This window comes from Lepus europaeus, chromosome 14 (assembly GCF_033115175.1).
Source record: "Lepus europaeus isolate LE1 chromosome 14, mLepTim1.pri, whole genome shotgun sequence".
In the NCBI taxonomy this organism is placed as follows: domain Eukaryota; kingdom Metazoa; phylum Chordata; class Mammalia; order Lagomorpha; family Leporidae; genus Lepus; species Lepus europaeus.
In genome coordinates this window covers 71,792,749-71,810,442 of record NC_084840.1, presented here as the reverse complement: position 1 = coordinate 71,810,442, position 17,694 = coordinate 71,792,749, and positions in this window count along the sequence as shown.

The window sequence follows — 17,694 nt, the reverse complement described above, 5'->3', positions numbered from 1 at the left end:
ATGAGACTAAACCATCCCTTTCCCATTTCTGATCATTTGTGTTTCCAACTACAGTATGGTAAAGTGACTCAAACTATTGATTTCTTTGCAGTTTTATTTCCAATATTACCCCCATCCTTGTGGCTTTAACCAGATCTTCTATTACTTCATCACCAACAGCTTTTCTCACTTGTGTCTTTAACCATTACATTTTCATGATTCTTTTCCTTTAGCTTTCAAATAAATCTTTAGACTCTCTCTCTGGAGCCTACTTCCAGTTTTCTTGCTTTCTTTGTACCACAAAATCCAATAGAAAAATATCATCTGTTCTCTGCTTTTACTTTTCAGCTTCACCTAATATAAGCTGACTTCTCCCATACCACTATTCTGAAACTTGAATTTCAGTGTAATGTGTGATTTCCTGAATTCCTACTCCGGAGATCTATTTTCAAGCCATCCACTATGAGGAGACTTTAGAAAATTCATGGAGGGCCGGTGCCGTGGCTCACTTGGTTAATCCTCTGCCTGCGGTGCCAGCATCCCATATGGGCACCAGCTTCTTGTCCTGGTTGTTCCTATTCCAGTCCAGCTCTCTGCTGTGGCCAGGGAAGACAGTGGAGGATGACCCAGGTGCTTGGGTCCCTGAACCCGCATGGGAGATCAGGAAAAAGCACCTGGCTCCTGGCTTCGGATCAGTGCAGCGCTGGCCATAACGGCCATTTGGGGAGTGAACCAACAGAAGGAAGACCTTTCTCTCTGTCTCTCTCTCTCTCACTGTCTAACTATATCTGTCAAATAAATAAAAGAAAATTCATGGATTAAAGGTAAGCTTATTTTTGGTGGAAAACCACTGTGAAACCATGCATGGTTTTTACAGAATACGCATTTTTTCAATGAACTTTTTGAAGACTTCTTGTATGTGACTTCTCAGAGGCCTGTATACAGTTGGCCTGTGCTTCACTTCAAAAGCTTCTTGCTTTACTTTAAGTTGTATCTCCACATCTTATTTATCACTTTTATTTCTTCTCCCCCCCCCCTTTTTTTTTTTTTTTTTGACAGGCAAAGTGGACAGTGAGAGAGAGAGAGAGACAGAAAGAAAGGTCTTCCTTTGCCGTTGGTTCACCCTCCAATGGCCGCCGCGGTTGGCGTGCTTCAGCCAGCGCACTGCGCTGATCCGAAGGCAGGAGCCAGGTGCTTCTCCTGGTCTCCCATGGGGTGCAGGGCCCAAGCACTTGGGCCATCCTCCACTGCACTCCCTGGCCACAGCAGAGAGCTGGCCTGGAAGAGGGGCAACCGGGACAGAATCCGGTGCCCTGACCAGGACTAGAACCAGGTGTGCCGGCACCGCAGGTGGAGGATTGGCCTATTGAGCCGTGGCGCCAACCTCTTCTCACTTGCATTTACTCACTGCTTCAGTTAGTATAACACCAAGGCTCAACACCCAGCCAATCTGTTTCTCAACTCTCTCTACTCTTAATTATTGACATCTCCAACACTATATCTATTCAAATAACAACCAAATTTGCATCTTGAATATACTGTACTTCTGTAATAAAATAAAATGCCCATTGGCTAGTTCTTTCTAAATATTAAACATTTTGTAGTTCTGAAATTGAATATAAACATTAAATAATACTATAAATGAATGCAAGGAACAAACCTAAAATTAAGATTTATCTTTCCCTCTAAACTCATGCTCTTGTATTCTATAATGCTATCCTCTATTTGCTTAAGCAATGTATCACAAGATCAACTTCAATCATCCCTTCTCCTTTTTCCCTATATCCTACAAAATAGCCATCTTCAATGGGAGTGTCTCCACAATAGCATCCAAATCTGAACAGTCACTTTCTCTTTTTCCCATTCCTACTGGTAATGATTTGTATGTAATTCCTAGTTTATTCCAATATATTCCTAAAAAGGTGTTTTTCTATTGTTTTAGTTATTTGAAGTTTCTGTCTAAATTTGTCTTTCAGAAAATAAAATTAATTTAGTAATTCTACTACCCTGCTTCAAAAATTGATGATTTCTCCATTACCCACAGAGTATGCTAGCTTTATATCTCAGCCATTTTGCTGTGAGAGCCCAATCTATATTCGACATCTTTTTGCTTATTTCCTATATCAAAGCATACTCTGTAGTCAGTCAGTCACGTGTACTAGTCTTCCAATGTGTAAGTAGGGTCAGATATGAGTGAGTAAAGATTATCTTATTCTTTGAATTCTGATGACACATGTTTCATGACTTAGGGTAAAATCTTCAGTTATTCTGATATCGTATTTTCTTGGATTTCAGAATATTTGCAGTGATTTATACTTAAATTGCTCGAATAGTTGTTCTTGGAAATAATAAAGGATTTCAGTGAAACTTCACCTTTTATTCTCTAACAGAAAGAAAAAGGATCAGGAATGAGTCTGAATGGCTGAGGAAAAATGTTTTAAAACAATCCAAGTGGAGCATTGATATGTGGGTAACTTATTTAAAAAGTGAGTACTTTTAAAAAAGGAAAATACTTTCATAAAAATATTATTATATTTCTAAAACTGTGATGTCATTCACTTATATGTCTTCAGATTCAAATTTCTTCTCAGACATCATCACTGCAAGATTACATTTTCTCACACTTATGCCTGCACTATAAAAATATATTCATTTATGGTTACAAACACTCAAATACTCAAAAAATCATTAGATTTATATTTCTGAGCTTTTCATTTAAACCTCAGTGATGATAATGGCAACATAAAATATAAAACCCTGATCTCTGCCTCTGATATTGCTGCTCCTAAATTTTTCCAAACCTGTTACTTATAACATCTACAAAGATCATTTTCAGGTGTGGTGTTAACATTGTATCTACCTTGCTTCATAGTATTATAATGAACTATAAACTATCATTGAGCTCATATACTAGTTAGCCTATTTCCTCAGTACGGGATTCTTCTCATGAAAATTATCTGAAACTGTTTTGTAGCCAACAGTGACATCTTACTCATTCCAGTTTTTTTAAGTGAAGTGCAATATAGACACCTCTCTCTCTCATATATACCTATGTGTGTGTAGGTAAAATGTGTTTCTCTTACACTAATAAGTACTAATATAGTAGCCTCAAAACTTCCATTCATATAGATACATGATATATTCTACTATTATTCTATTCAAGCCCATTTTTAATATTTCCAAAACTTTTCTCTTTGAGATAAATTGGAAAGAACTCCTATAATTAGTAAAGAGATAAAAGGAATCTGTAATATTTTTTCTCAAAAACTATACTATCCAATGATTAAATATGTTTTTTGTGAATCATAACAATATTTTCTGTTCTTGCCAAAAAAATATTTCACAGACAGCCTCTGGACATCTTCTTTTGAGTGATGAGTTATTTTTACTGATGATTTCAAAAATCTGTTTTTGACTATTTTTATAATTAAATTATTATGCATTCCAAGGTTGTCTTCTTTGGCTTCTTTTGCCTGAAAATCTTTGAACTTCATAAATATAATTGCCCTTATTTCTGAAAAGATTTAGAAACTTTTCAGCCATTACATTTCTAAGGAAGATTTATGCTCCTCTCTATTCTACAGGGATTTCCATAATGCATATTTTGTTTGTCTGATGATGCCTCATAAATCTCAAATACTTTTTTCACTTAATTCTTCTATTTTTTCAATGTCTACCTTCAAATGACCTATTTTAACATAATGCTGTTTCTTCTGTAATCAAACATGTTGCTGAATTCTCTTGAATTTCTCACTTCTTTCATTGTATTATTCAGTTTCAGAATTTTTATTTGGTTGATATTTATCTCTTCTATTACTTAATCAAGTTTTCATGGATTGTTTCTGATGTTGGTTGGTCATATTCCCTTTCTTTTTTCTTTTTTAAAATAGTTTTTTTTTATTTGAATAGCAGAGTTAGAGAGACAAAGAGGCAGAAAGAGATATCTTCTATCTTCTAGTTCACTCTCCAAATGACTGCAACAATCAGAGTTGGCAGGTCTGAAGCCAGGAAACAGAAGTTTCTTCCAGGTCTGTCTGTCTCTTTCACTATCTTTCAAATAAATAAGATAAATAAATAATTTAAAGTAATAAATAAAAATAAAGTAGTAAAGAAAGAAAAATATTTAAAAAGTGAAAAATACATTTGTGAGTGTGGTACAATTTCAAGAGTGTTAACACATATATATTTAGAATCCCTAAAAGAGAAGGAGAGGAGACAGAAAAAATATTGAAGAAATAATGAAAATATAAGAAGTACTGACTTGGAAGTTTTCAAATTTAATGAAAAAATAAATAAAAATTACAAAACACTCAGAAATTCCCATGCACAAGAGATATGGAGAAAACTCTAGCAATACATGCCATAATCAAATAACTCAAAATCAGTAATCAAATCTCAAGAGCAGACATAGAGAAAACACATATTATTTACAGAGAGGCAAAGGTAATAATAACAGCACATTGCTCATCATAAACAATGATGGGTAGTAGAAAAAATTTTTAAAATACTCAAAACAAAAACTGCCCATCTAGAATTTTAAGCTGTTATATTTTTCAGAAACGAAAGTAGCATGAGTATCTATTTCAGACAACATAAATGAAAAAAATTCATCAGCAGGAGGCTGACATGAGAAGAAATGGTAAAAATGTGCTCTTAGGCAGATGGGAAATTATATAAGATGGAAACATGGATCTACACACAGGATAAGGAACATTAGAAATGCTAAATACAAACACACACACACACACAAATGAATGATTTTTTATTTGTAAAGCTCTTTAAAAGATGATATAATTAACTATTAACTATTAACTATTGTGGAGTTCCTAACATGCATAGGTAAAAGATTTAATCATAAAACTAAAAAGACCAGGAAGAAGTATACAGTTGTAACTTTATAATACTATATTAGCAGTACAATAATATTCCTTGAAAGATTACAATAAGGTAAAACCTGAATACTAAAGCAATGTGTAAAACAACAAAATAGTTAGAGCTAATAAGCCTCAAATGGGAAAATAAAAAATGATAAAGTGTTGGGCCGGCGCCGTGGCTCAACAGGCTAATCCTCCGCCTTGCGGCGCCGGCACACAGGGTTCTAGCCCCGGTCAGGGCGCCGGATTCTGTCCTGGTTGCCCCTCTTCCAGGCCAGCTCTCTGCTGTGGCCCGGGAGTGCAGTGGAGGATGGCCCAAGTCCTTGGGCCCTGCACCCCATGGGAGACCAGGTGAAGCACTTGGCTCCTGCCTTCGGATCAGCGTGGTGCCCAGGCCGCAGCGTGCCGGCCACGGCGGCCATTGGAGGGTGAACCAATGGCAAAGGAAGACCTTTCTTTCTATCTCTCTCCCTCACTATCCACTCTGCCTGTCAAAAATAAAAATTAAGGCCGGCGCTGTGGCTTAACAGGCTAATCCTCCGCCTTGCGGCGCTGGCACACTGGGTTCTAGTCCTGGTCAGGGCACCGGATTCTATCCCGGTTGCCCCTCTGCTATGGCCTGGGAAGGCAGTGGAGGATGGCCCAAGTCCTTGGGCCCTGCACCTGCATGGGAGACCAGGAGAAGCACCTGGCTCCTGGCTTTGGATCCGCGAGATGCGCTGGCCACAGTGGCCACTATCCACTCTGCCTGTCAAAAAGAAAAGAAAAGAAAAATAAATAAATAAAAAAAAATTAAAATTAAAAAAAAGATAAAGTCTATTCTACTATTTCAAAAAATTCATAAAATGAGGAAAAGGGCAATAAAAATTAGGAAACAAAAAACTAGATGTTAACCTAAACATATCAATAATTGGTTATATGTGGCTTAAGTGTTCCAATATAAAAAGCAGAGACAACCAGTTTAGAAAACAGGAAGAATCTACTACATGCTGCCAAGAGTAAAAAATATTTTAAATCAAAAAAGAAAAACAGGCTAAAGAGTTGCAAAATGGAAAAAGATGCCATGCTAAAACTAATGAAAAGAAAGCTGAACAGGTTGTATTTTCAATCAGACAAGAAGGTTTCATAGCAGTAAATATCATTAGAAATAAAGAACATGTCATAATGAAAAAGAAATCAACTGATTGAGAGGCCATGAAAAATTTTAAATATCTATTTACATAACAAAGCTACAACATATATTAGGCAAAAACTGAGAAAACTGTTAAGGAAAAACAAATCTACTTGTCTCTCAATAACTTGTAAATTGTAAATAAAAAATCACTAATATAGATTTGTACACCACCATCATGAGCTAATTGACATTTATTGCCCAGTTATACACACACTTACGCACACAAACCCACAAATATGCTGGTTTTAAAATGGACATTATTCTGTGCATTTGAGATCACAACACAAAATAAGTTTCAATAAATTTAAAACAAGTATTTTTATCCTCAATGGAATTAAACTGAAAATAAACATAAATCTTTATAAATGCTCCTATATGGAAAATAAATAATACACTTAAAAATAAAACATGGATGAAAAAGAAATAGAAGTGATAAAGTATTTTGAACTGAATGAAAATTACAACCCAATATATCAGACTTTGAGTGGCTGATAAAACTGTATTGAGAGAGAAATTTATAGATGAAGTATTTATTTTAGAAAAATGTTTTAAATTACAACTTAAATTTTTCATCTTAAAAAAAAATTGGGAAAAAGTGTATATTGAATGTGAAGTAAACAGAAGGAAGGAAATCAGAAGTCCACAAAAAGTCAATGAAAGCGGACACAGATAACAGAGAAGTCAGAAAAGCAAAAAGTTGGTCCTGAGATCAGAACCAAACGGCTCCTGACTAGGAGGCCCTAGTGACACCAATGTGAACAGCTATACACAAACCAAGTTACCTGTATTAGGTGAGATACCACAGGGCCGTGACTTGTTATAATCACAACACACAATAAAGAAATCATTATGAAAAGACTTGTCCATGTCACCTTTCTCCTAGTAAGTAGAAATGCCTCCTGCTTGAGATAGGGAGAGCACAAAACAAAAAACAAACAACATAGTTGGGATGAGGTCCCCTATCCCCAGCCCGAGGCCCATATTTATAGAGTGAATATTTGGCACTTCCACAGCCAGGAGGCCTCTCTTAGACAGAAAGCAAAACTCTAGCTGTTCTGACAAATCAGGCACAGGAACATAGGAATGAACACAGTTCAGAGTTCAGAGCTTGGCTAGCCATGCTGACATCTAGCACCTGATAAAGCCCAGAGGCTCCAGTCCTCACCAGTGCTCACAGACTGAGCCTTCAGATGTGCCCAGCATCACATGGGACGTCAGACTCACTTTGGTTTTTCTCACTACTGTCATCTGCTGAGGCTGGCAGATGACTCTGGAAATCTGTCGGGACCTCAGATGTGACTAGCCTGGGGTCAGTCTGGGTGCCCAGGGCCTGCTTTTACCCCTCTGCACCAATCCTGGAACAGCAACAAGGACCATGGGACTCTGCCTTAAGACTTAGTGCTAGGGTGGTAAAACACAATGCTGGGAAGAAACTAGTGGTTTCTAACAGCTCAAGACTGTGGATAGAGTCTCTGGACTTGCCCCAGTATCAGGCACACATCTACACCCTGATGAGAGAGACTTGTTTTGGCATGTAACACCACCAGTGTCTCACAGGTCAGATGTGTATCCCCAAAATCACACAGAGCCTGGTGACCATGAGACCCAGTGTGATCCACCGACAGCCTGCCTGAGTAGCCGAGGGGCTTCACCTACCACCCCTTCTACAACAGATCTGGGGCAAACCTTTAAGGTGCTATCTAGTATTGAAATAGTAGAAATATCCATAGATTCAGAGAAAATAAATGGACTTCGTAGAATTTCTAGGATGACTACAAACAAAACCACATTGCTATAACTAAGCCTTCAATTTTCAGATGATATTGTACAGCAATAAGCATCAAGAACTTCCATGGAACCATGACATTACCTAAAGAGCAAAATAAAGTGCCAGAAACCAACCATCTAGGAACTAAAATTTCCAAATGATCAGAAGAAAATTTGAAAATAGTTATTTTAATGACATTTAAGAGAATTCAAGAGAACAGAGAAACAATTCAATATCCTAACCCAGAGATATGATAGGGACAGAAGTAATTATATGTAATCAAGCAGAAGTCCTTCAGTAAAGAACACTTAATAAAATTAAACATGTTTTAGAGCATAAATACAAGATTAGAACAAACAGAAGAAAAAAATCAGTGAACTTGAAGACAGGCTATCCACACATAGTTGGAGGAGAAAAAAACAGAGACGAGGCAAGAGAAATGAAGAAATTTTATGACAAAATGGGATAGCATGAAAAAGAGGAATTATTTGTGTTATGTGGATTCAAGAGCGACTTCAGAATACTAAAGGAATCAAAAGCATATTCAAATCAAACTTCACAAACCTAGAGCAAACACAGCAATTCAGAAACAAGAAGGTCACCAGTCAGATTTTATTCAACCATGTCTACCTCAAGACACACTCAAGTTCTCCAAGGTTAAACATAAAAAAGGATTCTCAAAGCTTCAAGAGAAAAGAGCAAATAACATATAAAGGGGTCACAGTTTGCCAGACTGCGAACTTCTGAGCAGAAACCTCATATACTAGGAGGGAATGGGCTGAGCTTTTACAGTACTGAAAGAAAAAGGTACTAGTAAATGACCTTTCTGATGTGTTGTTGGATTGTATTCATTAATATTTTGTTGAGGATTTTTAATATGTAAGTTCATCAGACAAATGGGTCTACAATTCTTTCTCTGTGTTATTACTTCTGGTTTTGGAAACAAGGTAATTCTGGCCTAATAGAAGGAGTTTGGGAAGATTCCCTTATTTTCAGTTCTTTAGAGTAAATTAAGAGGAACTGGAATTAGTTATTTTTAAAAAGTCTGGTAGAAATCAGCAGTGAAGCCATACAATTTTGGGCTTTTCTTTGTTGGGAGGGTCTTTATCACTGATTGAATCTGTCTTGTTTTTGCTCTGCTTAGGTTCTCATGACTCAATTTTGGTAGCTTGTAGGTGTCCAAGAAGCTATCCTGTTCTTGATTTTCCAATTTGTTGGCATATAGCTCTTTGTAATACTTCTTGATTATTCTTCTTTTGCTGTGGTATCTGTTGTTACATTTCCTTTTTCATCTCTGATTTTATTAATATGGGTCTTTTCCCTCTTTTTTTTTCTGTTTGGACAATAGTGTATCAATTTTGTTTCTTAAAAAAAAAGCTCTTCATTTCACTGCTCTTTTTTATTGTTTGTTTCAATTTTGTTTATTTCTTCTCTAATTTTTATTATTTCTTTCCTCCTACTACTTTTGGGTCTGGATTGTTGTTGTTTTTCTAGGTAATTGAGGTGAATTGATAACTCATGCATTTGAAGCCTTTCTATAAATTTTCCTCTTAACACTGCTGCCCCTTTTTCCCATAAGCTTTGATAAGCTGTATTGTCATCTTAATTCATTTACAAGAATTTTTTTGATTTCCCTTTTGATTTTTCTATGACCCACTGTTCGTTCAGGAGCATGTTGTTCAGTGTCTGTGAGTTTACATATTTTCTAGATATTTTTGAGTTGTTAATTTTCAGCTTCATTCCATTGGGATCAGAAAAGGTACATGGAATGATTTCAATTCTTTTTTCACTTTTATGAGATTTGCCACTTTTATGACATTTATGGCCTAGCATGTGGTCTATCATGGAGAAAGTTCAATACACTGATGCAAAGACCATTATTCTACAATTATGGGATGAAAGATTTGGTGGATATCAGTTAAGTTCATTTTGTCCATAGTGTAAAATAGTTCTGTCATTTCATTGTTGATTTACTGTCTAGTTGATTTCTCCATTGATGAAAGTTTAAGTTCTCCATTAATATTGTATTAGATTCTATGCCTCCCTTTATATCCATTAACATTTCTTTTAAAAAGTCAGGTGCCCTGTAATTAGGTGTGTAAACATAGTCATATCTTCCTGTTGAATCAATTCCTTCATTATTACATAGTTCCCTCCTTTGTCTCTTTTAAGAGATTTTGTTTTAAAGCCTATTTTGTCTAGTATTAGGATGGCTGCACCTGCTCATTTTTTCCTTTCAATTAGCATGGAATATTTTTTGCATTGTTTCACTTTTAGTTAGTATATATCTTTGGTGGTGAAATATGTTTCTTGTAGGCAGCAAATAGATGGGTTTAGGTTTTTAATCCATTCAGCCCGTCTGTATCTTTTAATTGGAGAATTTAGGCCATTTACATTCAAGGTGACTACTGATAAGTAATGGCTTTGTCTTGCCATTCTTTGTAAATATGCCCATTGTTTACCTTGGATTTCCTTTGTACTTTTACTGGGAAATTGTCTGCCTTCAAACTCTTCCATAATGATGATTATCTTTCTGTGTTTCTGTGTGTAGCACATCCTTAAGCATCTTTTGTAAGGCTAAATGACTGGTGACAACTTCTTTCAATTTCTGCTTGCAGTGGAAGGTCTTTATTTCACCTTCTTTCATAAATGAGAGCTTTGCAGGGTACAGTATTCTGGGTTGACAGTTTTTTCTATTAAGACTTGGACTATGTCTTGCCTACCTTGTAGGAATTCTGGGAGAAGTCAGCTGTGAGTTTAACTGGGGATCCTCTGAAAAGTTACCTGGTGTTTCTCTTGTGCACATTTTAGGATACTGTATTTATGTATTATTGTGAGTTTGCCTATGATGCATTGTAGTGAAGATGTTTTCTGGTAATGTCTATGAGGAGTTTTGTGAGCTTCCTGTGCTTAGACATCCTTTTCCTCCTCCAAATTAGGGATGTTTTCTGTAGCTATTTCGCTGAGTAGATCTTTTAACATATTCTCTCTTTCTAGATCTTCAGGAACTCCAAAGACCCACATGTTGGGTCATTTCATAGCATCCCATAAATCTCCAATACAGTTTTTAATTTTTAATTTCTTCTCCTTTTTTGTATGGAGGGGGTACTGACAGATATTTCAAAAGATTTGCCTTTTAGCTTGCATATTGTTTTTCTGCCCCACCAAGTTGGTTGTTAGGGCTTTCACTGTATTTTTTTGACATATTGAATTCTTCATTACTAATATTTCAGTTTGGTTTCTCTTCAAAATCTAAATATCATCTAAGACTTCTTCCATGTAATGAATAGATTTTTTTAACTCGTGAATTCGCTTCTTACTGCTTCTGAGTAATGCTATCGCCTTTCTTTTTAATTCTTCTCAAACATTTCATCAATCTCTTCATTTTCACTATAATACTGATGTGTTATTGTGTTCCTTTGGGGAAGTCATGTTGTCTTCCTTATTCTTGTTTCTTGAATTTCTGTTTTATTTTTAGGTATTTGTAGAAATATTTGTTAATTTTCTCCTCTGATGGGTTTTACCTTTGAGTTATGCCTCTTTGACTTAATGGAGTATCTGGTTTTCCTGTAAGTTCCCAGATACATGTCGTGGGTGTGGCCAGGATGCTATAATCTGTGCTCCAGGGTGAGAGCCAAGTTGGGTATGGTAGAGCTCCCATATTGTCAGCAGGGAAGGGTGTACGATGATCTCTGTTGACAGAATCATACCCTCACCTCCTCTCTTCTAAGGTAATCAATGCCCTGGGTCAGCTCAAAGTAGGTGCAACACTCGCCTGCATTGCCATATGGACTGCACTAAAGATCTGTGCATTTCTCATGTGAACATGGATCCTGCTATATTGACCTACCACAGGCAATCTTAGAATTCTGAGACTTTAGTGCCACATATAGTGATTTCCCAGAGACACACCAACACCCTGCTCTCTATCATACAGTCACAGAATTCCCACAGTATCAGCACACAAGGCTCTGCCCTGCTAGCCTATTCTGTCCATGAAGAAGCAGAGACTTTCCAAGACCCAGCTGCCTGTGGGTGCTCCACCTTGGTGATTTGAGTCCTGGAGCATGTGATATGTTGAGAGGCTGAGGACAACTCATAGTTCTACATGGTGCACAGCTCCCTGTCAGTCCTTCCATCCAGACTCTAAGTCAGTGGGAAATGTGAATTTTTCTCTCTAGTAAAATCCCTTAGTCACAAGCATGCACAAGAGCTGTCACAACTACTACTGATTTCAAAATGGCACCTTATCCCAACACATCAGAAAGATCATGCACCCAGACCAAATGGGATTTATCCCTGATATGCAAGGATGGTTCAACATTTGCAAATCAATAAATCTGAAGCCAAGAGCCAGGAGCTTCTTCAGGTCTCCTACGCAGGTACAGGGGCCCAAGGACTTGGGCCAATTTCTACTGCTTTCTCAGGCCATAGCAGAGAGCTTATTCAGAAGCGGAGCAGCTGCCACAGTGCCAGCCCCGTACAGCAATATTATACAACTAAAACAAAGCTGGAGACTTCACAATACCAGATTTCAAGACATACTACAGGGCAGTTACAATCAGAACATCCAAGTACTGGCACAAAAATAGACACACAGACAAACAGAACAGAATAGAATCCCCAGAAATCAATCCACAGATCTATAACCAACTAATCTTTGACAAAGGGGCTCACATCAATCTCCGGAAAAAGAACAGTCTCTTCAAGAAATGGTGCTGTGAAAATTGGATCTCCATGTGCAGAAGTAGCAAGCAAGTCTTGAAGAGACTATTCTTCTTCATTGCAGCTGAATTCACAATAGCTAAGATATGGAATCAATCAAGATGTCCCATTAACTGATAACCGGATAAAGAAATTATGGTATACATACACTATGAAACATTACTCAGCCCTAAAGAATGAATCTGACTTTTCAAATAATATGGATGCAACTGGAAACCATTATACTTAGTGAAACAACCCAGTTCCATGCAAATAGCATATCTGTGTTAACTAATAGAATAACAAACATGTAATATATAATAATTAAACTGACATTATGAGCTTTGACAATATTTTACAGCCCTAGTCTCTACTGTTTGGGAACAGTGTTTTTTTTTTTCTTCTTCTTCTTACTATTTGTTGAACTTCACTTAGTGAAGGATTAATCTTATTTGTGTAAAGTTAACTGAAAGTAGACCATTGTAAAAATTAAGAGAGGGAATATTAGAGAAAGGTTTGGAGTGTAGGTGGATGGAGGAGGGGGGAGTATCACTCTGTTCCTAAATTTGTATACATGAAATACATGAAATTGTACATGTCAAAATATCTTCTTTAAAAAAAGCTAGTCAAGAATACTGTGTATAGCAAGCTGTCTTTCAAAACAGACATTCCAAAATGAAGAAAAGTTGAGAGAATTTATCACCACCAGATCTGTATTGCAAGAAATGCTAAAGGGAGTTCTTCAAACTAAAAAAAAAAAAAAAAAAAAAAAAAAAAAAAAAAAAAAAAAGATGCAAACAAGTAATAACAAAGCATCAGATAGAAGAAAACTCACTGGTATGGATAACAATAGTATTAAAAACATAGTATGTAAACAAACCATTTCCATATTTACAGTGAAGGCTTAATATGAGGTGCTAAGTACTTAAGCAATAAGAAAGCACTCCTCAAAGAAAATGGAAACGTTTGTTCCACAATCTTTATTTTATTAAAGATGTATTTTACAGTTTTGAAAAGCAGAGTTAGAGAGAGAGAGAGAATCTTCCATCTGCTGGTTCACTCCCTAAAAGGCTGCAACAACTGGGACTGGGCCAGGCTAGTCAGGAGCCAGAAACACCAACCAGGTTTCCCACATGGACGGTAGGGACACTAGCACTTGAGCCATCCTCTGCTGTTTCCCCAGGTGCATTAGCAGGGAGTAGTCAACTGAAAATAGATCTTAGTAAAAAAATAAGAATGAGAATAGGAGAGGGAGGAAGAAAAAATGTGGGAGTGTGGGTGGGAAGGAGGGTAGGATGTGAAGAATTAATATGTTCCTAAATTTGTATTTATGAAATGCATGCAGTTTGTATACCTTAAATAAAAGATAGCTGGGAAAAAATAAATAAATCATAAAAAGTAAACTAGTGCAGCCAGGACTTGAGATGGCTCTCATTTTGGATGCTGCACCACAATGACAGTCCCTTTCCCTCCACAATCTTAAACAGAATTCTCCTTATACTTGTTTCTAACCATAAGCCACCATGATAAAAGGATTCCCACTGTTCCATCATGTTACTACATATGTTAAAAAGAAAAAGAGGGGGAGAGAGAAAGTAACCTCAGTTTCAGCACTTTCATTGATTTAGAAAAGCTTATGCTTTCTATTACCACTAGTCTGGCCTAAAAATACAGGTGTCTTTACTAATGTTGGCTTTGAACACACTCAGATGTATAATGTATTTTCTGCCAATGAGTCATACTGATTTTTACTTGCTACTTTCTTTATTTTTCTGTCATTTCTTAAATGTGCTTAATTCCCATAATCAAGTCCATATTTGGCCTTTTTAAGAGAAAAATCTGGAGAATTTCACAAAACCCAAAATCACATCAACCACGCTTAGGTTATACTTTCAGTCATAAAATCCATTAAGGATCACTTGCCAGCTAAGCACCTTTCTTTCCAACAATCTTCCAAGCATATTTTATTCCCATCTGTGTTTCCTAAAAAAATTTGAATTATAGTAAAATAGACTTTCTCCGGATCATTGATGATATTCAAAGCTTATAATGTGAAATTCATTAACAGCATAGGCCTATGGTTTCAAAAATGAATTACAATTTCCATTAATGTCCTTACAATAGGAATTTAGTCATAGTTGTAACATGGGATGTTTACCAGAAATACTATTTAGTTAACTTTATGTATTAAAGTCTTATGTTTTGAAAATAATAAGGCAATAAATACATTTTATAATAATTTATTGGTCTGAGATTGGAAAGTTGTTTATTAATAGAATAATTTATCATGACACAAAGAATAACTCTCATAGAGAATGTCCTTTCTATCAGTAAGTATGTCCTACCTAGCAACATATACTTTTCTCAGTGACTATTTTGTTTGTACTGATACCAAGTATAAAACTTAGTGATCAATGCTACTTCGTGCAACAAGCTAACACAAATGCATTTTTAAGCAACATACAGTCCTAAGTACTGTGGCTGAGCCTCTGGTTTCTCTTAAAACCATTTCTCTGTGTCTACCAGAAGTCATATACATAATAAATTCTATCTTCCTTCAAAATTATTGATTCTAAGTGTACATTTCCCCTATGGGTTATATACAGACATCTGATGGATATTTATCTCTAAATCTGTAAGTATTATGAGTATGCAAAATATTATAACAATAAAAATTCTTTAATATAACACATAAAAATTTATTAAGAAGATATGATTGTGCCAAACAAATGAACATTCTTACTTCATTTTTACGTTATATGTTGTTTGATGATATAATTAATAAAGTTATTATACTATATGTAAAATTCTTTTTAATCTCTTAGAAGATTGGTGGAAAACACAGATAATCTATATATTACCAGGACCTATAAAAGTGCTTTCAGTGTTTGATACTAATATATATTTTCAGTAAGAGGAAAAATTAAATTCTTATTTCATTTGACCTTTCTTCAATTTTGACAGCTTCCCACTCTTCACTTCTTGAAATCTTGTATTTCCTTGGCTTCCTAGCCTTGTTTCCTCATCACCTTCCTTCTTAATTGCCTTTGGTGACATTTGTTTCTTGGCTAGCTTCTAAACATGATTTCTTTAAGGTTTCTTCCAAGTACTCTTCTCTTCTTATGTCATAGACTTCACTTGAGAAATTTCACCCTCTCTCATAGTCAGGTTTTCACTAGTATATTTAATAACCTTAAAATTAGATGTTCTATTGAATCTAACCATTTAGTTAACAGCACCATTGGATACACCACAAGCACTTCATAAACAAATAAGTATATTCAAGTATATTCCTTCTCCACCAAAATAACTGTGTGTCCATTTTTTTTTTTTAATTTAGTACAACAAGCCACATAGCTGTGTAAGTCAGAAAACAGATTCTATCCTATAAAGGGCCTGTATTTTACATATGCTTGCTATGTGCTGTCTCAACAAGTTCTATTAATTCGCTTTCCTAAGTGTTTATTAAATCTGCTTACCTCTCAAGTATATATGACCAATGTGCTAATTTGAACTCCATAATGTATCTTCATACCACTGCGATAGACTTATTTATTTATTTGAAAGGCATAGTTACAGAGAGGCAGAGAGAGAGAAAGAGAAGTCTTCCAACTGCTGGTTCATTCCCCAAATGGTCACAATGGCCAGAGCTGGTCTGATCCGAAGACGGAAGGCTGGAGTTTCTTTCAGGTCTCCCACGTGGGTACAGGGGCTCAAGGACTTGGGCCATCTTCCACTGCTTTCCTGGGCTATAGAACAGAGCTGGATTAGTAGTGGAGCAGTCGGGACTTGAACCAGCACCCATATGGGATGCCTCTAGACAGGGCCTTGCAAAATGATTTTCAATAAGAATGTCTTGAAAAACTGTATTAACTTAAGTACTATCTTTATTAAAGTAAATATCTCATTTATACCAACAATGTCCCTAAAATTTAAATTATATAAATCTATAGAAAATCTGTAGAAAGTGTTCCAGATTATAATACATTGTCAGCATCAGTATGTGTGAATTCATGGGTGTGTGTATGTGTGTGTATGAGAATTAAATATAGTATAAGTCTGGTGAGAAATGAGGGAAATCTTTAGAGGCCAGAAATTAATAAAATATGTATATGCTCTTCAGTGGAGGAACACAAGCATGGAAGGTGGCTTTTTTCAAGAGATAGTAGAAAAACCATGGTACCCCATGTCAAGTGACAGGATTTCATATGTGAACCAGAATATCACACATGAGCCAAAATAATTGAAAAAGCAATAAGCTTCATGAGAGACAAAGCTGTTTCTGGATGTAAAACTTGTAATACGTAACTGACTTCTACTTGTATTTATATTTTACTTCTAAGTTATTTTGTTATTTTTTTAGTAATCTAAAGCTTAAAACTACCACCCTGGCTGGCGCCACGGCTCAAGAGGTTAATCCTCCACCTGCGGCGCTGGCACACCAGGTTCTAGTCCCAGTCGAGGTGCCAGATTCTGTCCCGGTTGCCCCTCTTCCAGGCCAGCTCTCTGCTATGGCCCGGGAGTGCAGTGGAGGATGGCCCAAGTCCTTGGGCCCTGCACCCCATGGGAGACCAGGAGAAGCACCTGGCTCCTGGCTTTGGATCAGCGCGGTGCACTAGCCGCAGTGCACTGGCCGTGGCTGCCATTGGAGGGTGAACCAACGGCAAAGGAAGACCTTTCTCTCTGTCTCTCTCTCTCTCATTGTCCACTCTGCCTATCAAAAAAAAAAACAAAACAAAACCAAAAAAAAAAAAACCAAAAAAACAAAAAACTACCACCCTATTTCATGAGAAGATATACAATGGTTAATGATATCATCAGTCAATATAGAAGGTCATTGGAATTAATGTCTAATTTTAATAAATTAAATCCATGCATGGTAGTGTGAAAGATGTCTATATGCATGGTAGACTATAACTGGACTCCCAACATACACAAGCTTTGCATTTTTTTCACAGGATCCATTTTGTGAGAGATACCTATCTGGCGTTGTTTTAAGGACTGAGATGAGATTTCAAACACTGCTCCATGTTCTACTTTAAACAATTATCCCCTATATTATACCATTGATAGCATTGATAGCAAAGTTTCAGTTTTATTAATAATAAAATAGCAAGTAATTGAAATGACTGAGCATTGACATATATCAACTATTAAAATACTCCTAAATACTATGTTGATAGTAGTTCAAAATT